The sequence below is a fragment of the Oryzias latipes genome, chromosome 19 (genome assembly GCF_053564925.1).
Source record: "Oryzias latipes strain Hd-rR chromosome 19, Olatipes_Hd-rR_3.1".
In the NCBI taxonomy this organism is placed as follows: Eukaryota; Metazoa; Chordata; class Actinopteri; order Beloniformes; family Adrianichthyidae; genus Oryzias; species Oryzias latipes.
The window spans coordinates 20,375,879-20,384,223 of NC_136255.1; the positions used below are offsets into that span (position 1 = coordinate 20,375,879).

The 8,345-nt window shown below is 36.1% G+C and overlaps 1 protein-coding gene across 1 annotated transcript in view; it reads right to left on the reverse strand.

Moving 5' to 3' along the window:
* Positions 1–8,345, reverse strand: part of LOC144987848 (serine protease HTRA3-like) — a 65,749-nt gene that overhangs the window by 8,371 nt on the left and 49,033 nt on the right. The gene's annotated exons all lie outside the window — the stretch shown is intronic.

Here is an 8,345-nt window from a genome sequence, read left to right on the forward strand (position 1 = left end):
TGATAGCTCTCCTTCTCCCAGTTTGGCATTGAGCCATCATCCATCCGCCCCGGCCCCAGCCCAGTGTGTTCCCCCATCTTTTGCCTCACCTGCACCTATCTCTCAGCAGCATCCATTTTTCTATCCACAACCTTTGTTTGCCCCAACAACACTCTTGGTAGGAGACTCAATTATTAGGTATTGTAGATTTTTTAATGCAACCACGCATTGCTTTCCTGGTGCTACAGTGCCCACCTTACTGGATAAACTTCCTGGACTCTTACAAACTGCACCTCCTACAATAACCAGAATTATCATCCATATAGGAACCAATGACACTTCACACAGTCAGTCAGAGCTGACAAAGTTGGATTTTTTGGATTTGTTTACATTTTTAGTCTCTTGTGGGAAATCAGTTTTTATTTCCAGCCCTCTCCCCACACTAGGCCATGGAGCAGAGAGGTTTAGCAGGATTTTAGCGCTCACCAACTGGCTTAAACACTCTTCCCTCTGCTACAATTTTGGTTTTATTGACAATTCTTTTTTGGGATCGCTGTTCCTTCTACCAACGTGATGGTCTCCATATAAACCATCTGGGAACTAAATTTTTAACAGCAAACATAATTTATGCTGTTCAGTCCTACAATCAACTCCACCTTCCAAATGTGTCAGCAGCTCCCCCCCTTCTAAAAAGATCCCTGTCATCATCAGGCCTCGCTTTCAATACCAGCCTATTTCCAGAGGATCCTCTCTTCCCTGCCTCATCAGCCTCCCCCTGCAAACCATTACTGTGGATAGTACTCAGGATTCCCTATGTGGCACCACTGAACAGCACAAACCTTCAGTCCCTTGCAAAGAACAAACACGGTTTGCTCTTTTGAATGCACGATCAATCTCGAACAAAGCTCATTATCTGGGTGACTTGTTCACATCTGAAAATCTTGACTTCATGGCCATCACAGAGACTTGGCAGCAGGAGCAGGACTACTTCCATTTAAATGAACTATGTCCCCCTGACTGCTCTGTTTTTGGAACACCTCGGGTTGAACGGCGTGGAGGAGGCCTTGCGCTCATCCACCGTAATTCCTTCCATTGCAGGCAAATGAAGCCGGATCATTTCAACTCATTTGAGCTCCAAATGACTAAGGTTGGAAATTTAGACTTCTTTTATTGTATTTTAGTCTATCGTCCCCCTGGTTCTGCTAGAGAATTTTTAAATGAATTTTCTGAATTTTTATCTATTCTTATCAAATTTGAAAAGGTTTTAATTCTTGGTGATTTTAATTTGCATGTTGATGACCCATCTTGTAAAGTAGCTTCTGAATTTTTAACACTCACTGATTCTTTTAGCCTAAAGCAACATGTTTCTAGTCCCACACACAACAAAGGTCACACCTTAGATCTTGTTTTTTCCATTGGCCTAGATATACGGTCTCTGAATGTGGTGGATGTTCATGCGACTGACCATTTCTGTGTTTATTTTAACATATCCAGTCATGTGTCCAATAACTCCCATAAAGTGGTATCTCAAAGGCGTATTATAAATCAAACTGTTGTTGAACAGTTTTCAAAACTGTTTCATCTTAATCTTATTGATTATTGTGACAATGTAGAAATCCTTATCAATCATTTTAATGGTCATTGCCTGACTGTTTTGGATATAGTGACACCCATGAAGCTTAAAACTAAAACATCTTCCAACTCTCCTCATCCCTGGTTAAATGAAGAGATTGCTGCTTTCAGAAGAACATGTCGCCAGGTAGATCGCTTGTGGAAGTCCACTAACCTGGAAGTACATAGACTGCATTTAAAGGAGATGACTGGGACATTAAATAATATGATTAAGCTCGCCAGATCTAAGTATTTTTCTGACCTAGTACATATGAACAAGAGAAATCCCAAAGTTGTCTTTGATACCATTCAAAACATTGTTTCACCCTCAGCTCCACCTGTACCTGTTTACACCACTGACGATTGCAACAGATTTTTACAATATTTTGTAAATAAGGTGAATGAGCTCAAATTAAACCTAAAATCATGCAATGAGAATACCACTATTGTAGCCTCTTTAAACTACTCCTGGACTAACTTTTCTGCCATCTCAATAGACAATATCATGGTCGTATCAAAAAAGATGAAGCCATCCTCATGTCCCCTAGATATATTGCCATCATCTATGTTTTTTAAAGTTATCGACCTAATTGCCCCATTTCTTGTTAAAATTATTAATCTGTCTCTTTCCACTGGTACTGTCCCAAACTTCCTTAAACAGGCAGCGATAAGTCTCATCTTAAAAAAGCCCAACCTGGATCCATCACAATCCTCCAATTATAGGCCAATTTCAAAATTACCTATACTCTCAAAAGTCTTGGAGAAGATAGTGGCAGAACAGTTAACATCTTTTTTAAGCAACTATGAACTCTTCGATAAATACCAATCTGGTTTTAGAAAGATGCATTCCACGGAGACCACTTTACTTAAAGTTTCAAATGATATACAGATGGCTGCTGACTCTGGAAAGTATACAGTTTTGGTTCTTTTGGACTTATCCTCTGCATTTGACACTGTTGATCATAAAATACTGTTGGGCAGATTAGAAAATGAGTTTGGTATTGCTGGGTTTGTTTTAAAGTGGTTTACCTCCTACCTGACTAATAGAACATTCTCTGTCTACATAAATGGCATGCTTTCTGATACCGCTCCACTCCTACATGGTGTGCCCCAGGGATCTGTTTTAGGACCTCTTTTGTTTTTAATGTACATCTACCCTCTTGGAAAGCTTATGAATAACTTTAAAAATGTGTCATACCATTTCTATGCCGATGATATTCAGCTGTACTGCTCTTTCAATGACACAGAACTCCACAAACTTACAGAACTACTAGATTGCCTTGCTTGTGTTAAATCTTGGCTCACGAGTAACAGTCTTCAGCTAAACTCAGAAAAGACAGAAACACTAATAGTTGCCCCAGAAAACAAAATCCCAATAATTTCCCGGCATCTTGGTTCTTTGAGCTCCTCTGTACAGCCCTGTATCAGAAATCTTGGTGTATGGTTTGACCAGTCAATGTCTTTGGACCATCATTCCAGCCTTTTAATTAGAAACTGTTTTTATCATTTACGTAACATAGCAAAATTGCGGGCGTTCTTATGTAACTCAGTCTTAGAGATGGTTATCCATGCTTTTATTTCTTCTCGTTTAGATTATTGTAATTCTCTTTTTACTTGTTTTAATAAATCTGTTCTTAACCGTCTTCAGTTAGTTCAAAACACTGCTGCAAGGCTTTTAACAGGATCCGACAAAAGGGCACATATTACCCCCATTTTATCCTCCTTGCACTGGCTCCCAATCAAGTGGCGTATTGATTTTAAAATTCTAGTTTTAACCTATAGAGCTTTAAATGGACAGACCCCAAAATACTTATCAGACTTGCTCTGTCCCTACGCTTCCAGCCGTGCCCTCCGATCCTCAGATCAAAATCTTTTAAAGATTTTTAAGACAAAGTACAAAACCAGAGGTGACCGGTCGTTCCAGGGAATAGCCCCCAGACTCTGGAATGCCCTCCCTCTGTCCCTTCGTGTGGCCGACACCGTCGATTCTTTTAAAAGTCAACTGAAGACACTTTTATTCAAAAATGCTTTTAGCTGACTGGTTTTATTGTTACTTTTATTCTATGTTTATTTTTCTTCAATTTAGTTTTGCTTACATTATATTTAATTGATTGTTTTTCTGCTTTTACTGGGTTGTATATTGTTTATTGTTCAGCGCTTTGTGATTTTATCTGTGAAAGGCGCTATATAAATAAAACTTACTTACTTACTTACTATGTATTTAAGTCCTGTTTTTCCCTTCTTCCTGTGCTGGTCCATAGTCTGATGTTATTTTGATGTTCCCTAGTATTTCAAGTTTGCGTGCCTGCTCTGCAGTGGGGTTTTTGGTTTTTAGTTTTTGTTTTTTAAAGATGCTGTTATACCTGGAACCTCCTGCCTCCTCGTCTCTGCGCTTGGGTACTTCATCAACCCCCTTTGTGACAAATGTTCATTGTACACATTTTTATTACATTTCATTACTTTCCATATCATTTATACTGTTGTTTTTATTTGTCTATCGTCTATTTATGGTTTACATTGGACACAAAAACACATTGAAAACAGGGGAGGCATAATGTAGCTCTGCCATAGCAGACAGGACACTGGTGAGCTTTTCTTTGTTCTTTGAAGTACACACCTGCAGAAGGTGAGATGACCGACACCTCCTTGTTCTCCTGACTGGATCTCCCTCTGCAGCGAACACCAACGTCTTCACTGTGGGAGCAGTCGGTCCGTCCCGGGATCTCGTGATGACATCCAGAGGGGAGGTCTCTGATCCTTCAGTGGACGTCGTCCAGGAGAATCAGCCCGGCGCCTTTGCCAGATAACTCATCTGTGACGACCTCTGCATGACCCCTGGAAGTGCAGAACAACTTCAAGTCTGCTTAGATATTTAGCAGGAATAACTTGGTCATAAGAAAGAGAAGTAATCTTATCAAGGAAGTTTTTCAGGAGCAAAATTATAATCGTTCAATAAAATTTGTCTTATTGGCTAGAATGTTCTTCTTAAAATAAAAATCTTGGAAAGACTTTTTTTCTTACCAAGTTGTCAGATTTTTTTTCATTTTTACTTGAATTATTTTTTGACTTTTTATTGCGTGTGGTTAGAAATCAGCATTGGAGGCTCCAGAAAAGTTAGGATGAGGGAAAATGGTTGAAAAAGAACTATTTGTCTTCTGTATATGTTGGCATTACATTTCTTTTCTTATTTTTAAGAATTCCTATAGGAATAAGAGAACTGGGCTTAGTGACCCCTCCCCTTTGCGTTCCAAACAGGAAGTACCTGCTGGTCACAGCAAGCCAAGACCCCATTGATTTCTATAAAGAAATACCAATGGATTTATGTGGATGAGGGCGATGTTGGCCTCCTCATCCTTATTTTTGATGGTGGCATCAAACCGATCTCCACTCTTCAGCTCCACCTGGAAAACGGTGAGGACACAATGAGACCGTTTTACTAAGACGACGTTGCTGTCTCTCACCTGCACTCTGCAGCTCCCCTGGAAAACGTGGATGCAGGTTATGACATCCCCATCCCCAAGCAGCAGAGACAGAATCTAGGTTTACCCTGCGAGGCAGATCGATTCTCAGAGGAAGAGTGGAATCTAATTCCACTGTTCTGGGGAAAGCAGCAGTTCAAATCACAACACTTTAGCATAGTTGACTCATTTTATTACAGAAAGACTAACCAGAGGATTTAATTGTTAGACACAATTTTTTTATCATTTAACAATTTGGCAGCTGGAGTTTGGATTAGAATTAAACCAAAGTCACTTTCAAAGTTTTATCATAAATTTAGCAATTTCTTAAAACATTAGACACACAAATCTGTGCAACTTCCAAGCTTTCCAAACATTTTTACCTCATTGTGGCCTCTAATTTTCCCTTTCTTTGTTGTTTTTATTTCAACTTTCTTCCTGTGAAGCTCCAGAATTATTTTACAGGAAAAAAAAGGAGAAACTTTCAAAAATATATGAATTAAAATACACCTTTATTTTTATGAGAACTATGCAGTTTTGGAAAAAAGGCAAACCAATAATCAAACTACATGTCTTTTTTAAGGTACATGTTGTATTTTTAAGCATTATTTTTAAATATTTATTTGTTAACTTTTAATAAAATCTTTCCAAATTTTGTCTTAAAAAATATTATTTAAATAAAATTGTAAGCATTAATCAACATATTTAAAGTAATAAATATAAATTAATATATGTTTCTCTGTGCACTCAAGTTAACAAACCTGTGCTCATCTCTTGTCCTATAAGCTTGTAGGTCACGCCCTCCTGCACGGATTGACAGCCAGAAATTTCTTTTTTAAATACACCACACGTTGTAAAATTAGCTACTTATTTTTGGAAAAAAAAGTCTTTATTTAAATATTGTGAATAAAGGGGTTGTATCTTAACAATAAGCACCGTGAAGGAAGCTGTTTTATTGTAAAATCTCCAATTTAAGTGTTTAATTAAGACTCCTCTAAAATGTCATATCTGACAAACTTTGCTTTTTCTCCGCTACTTTTTTACAAAAAGCTCAAATGAAATTGAAAATGTATGTCAGGGTTTTTCAGAGCAGGTTTTTATTAAAAAACATTGACATAAAGAGAGATTTCCAATTTCTACACATTGAACAACCTTTCTATGTAACAGTTTGTTATTTTAGTGATTTAAAACTAAATAAAATACAGAAGGAAAAAGTCCTTCCTGCTTTATGATGATCTACAGAGATAAAACATGAAGGTGGAAGTAATGTGTTACAGTATATATATTTTTAAAAGGAATAGAATTGATCTGATCAGAAATGTTAATGGAGGAGGAAGAGATCACCCAGAGACTAATTGTGTAATTTCCTGTTCTTGTTGTCCGATTAAAGGATTTGTGAGCGCTGGTCAAGACGACAACATCCCTACAAATAGGATGAAAGGCAAAATTCTATATTTTTTATGAGTAAAAATCATTTGTGCAATAACATTTTGTTGTTAACATTTCTTTTTAATAAAAAAAAACTGTTTTAATTTGAATTAGAAATGGTAAAGCAGGGCATTATAACACACAGATACAAGATAGTGTGACCTTCAGTAAAAAAACTTGTGTTCTTTTTCCAAATTTTGATTCCTGTTGTGCAGTGAAGTAAGAAATGTCTTCCCAATGAGATAAAGGGTCATGTGATGTTTGAATCTCAGATTCAGATCCAACTATTTTTGGAATCTTTTATTGAAATAGGTTAAAAATTTTACCTACGGTATTTTTTTTTGGTATCTCCATGTTTATTCAAGATTCTGTTTGTCATTCCACACAAAATATTTGGAGAGAAATACACAAGTGAGACGAGATGTTGTTTCTCACTAGCATGACAATGCAAAGAAGCAGCAATAATAAAAATAGCAACAAAATAACAGTCCAAGAATAAAAAAATAGAAAAAAAATAAGATAAATACAACATTACATGAGTGAAACAAAATAAAATAAATATTGTGGTGCTTCCGTCTGGGGGGGGGCACTTTCTGGCATTGTCAACGTTCTTTTGCTAAAATCACAGACTATTTTCATTCCTCTTTATTGTTTTATGTTGAAACGGGACGTTTCTTCTGGAGGAGGGGGCGTATGCTGTTTACTTCCGCATTAGCGTTCGGATGACAGGTTCATGACGTAATGAGACAAATGAACTTCAGGTTATGTGAATGAAAAGGAAAATAAAGGATGATTATAATATGGATGCTCCCCTGACATATCTGAAGTTTATTTTGTAAAATTGTATTTTGTATTGTACTTCCGTTTTATACAATAAAGTAAAAAAAAAAAGGAAAATAAAGGCTGCAGCGGCCCTCTACATTCAAATGTGTTTCTGAGATCCTTATCTTATGAAACTCTGCTTTACTGTCACCGAACCCCGGAAAGCCAGCTCCACTGAAAATAATCTGATATTGAGTCGTCAAATAAAGCTTCACAAAAGGCTCCACATATTTCTGCCTCAAGCTAGGCTCTGATAAACGGAAAACTTTGTTGTTTTTTTTCCTTGTTAACCTATGACTTTTTCTCTTGTAAATTTATGAGATTTTAAACCTCGTAAATTTATGACTAAATATCTCGTAAATTAACATTTATGACTTTCTTTCGTAAATTTACAACTTAAAAGTCGTAATTTGAAAAAATAAATATTTTTTTGTAAATTGGCCCTAAAACTCCGTCGTAATATATTTAAATCATGTTGACAAAAAATGAAATATTTATGTTTTGGTCTTTGCCCCTTAATTTTTTTTTCTTTCTTAAGTTTTATTTTTCATCCACCCAAATGAACAAATCGTTTTCTTTATACACAAAGTACCCACTTCCACCTAAAATGAAAGAAACGCATTTTAAAATAATATTTAAAATTTACCCTGTTGGAGATTTTTTACATAAAAGATTCAAATTTGAATCGGAACCATGCATATTCTGTTCATCTGAAACTGAAACATTAGAACATCTTTCATACAGTTGCAACAAGGTTAAAATATTTTGGTCTGATATACACAATAGGTTGCCACTCAAAATTTTAAATATTCCCTTTTTTTCCTTATGTGATGTTCTTTTCTATATGGAAAATTTGGATCCAGGAAATTCTGATGTCATTAATAATTAGTAATTTTAGTAATTAGTAACTTATCAAAATATATCAAAAGTATTATTATTTTGAATTGTTTTTTGCCATGCCTTTGCCTATTATTTCTTTTTTTTCGAAATGTGCATTTATAGCGTTTGTTCACCCTAACTTGGTTTGTATATCTATAAAAAAACAAC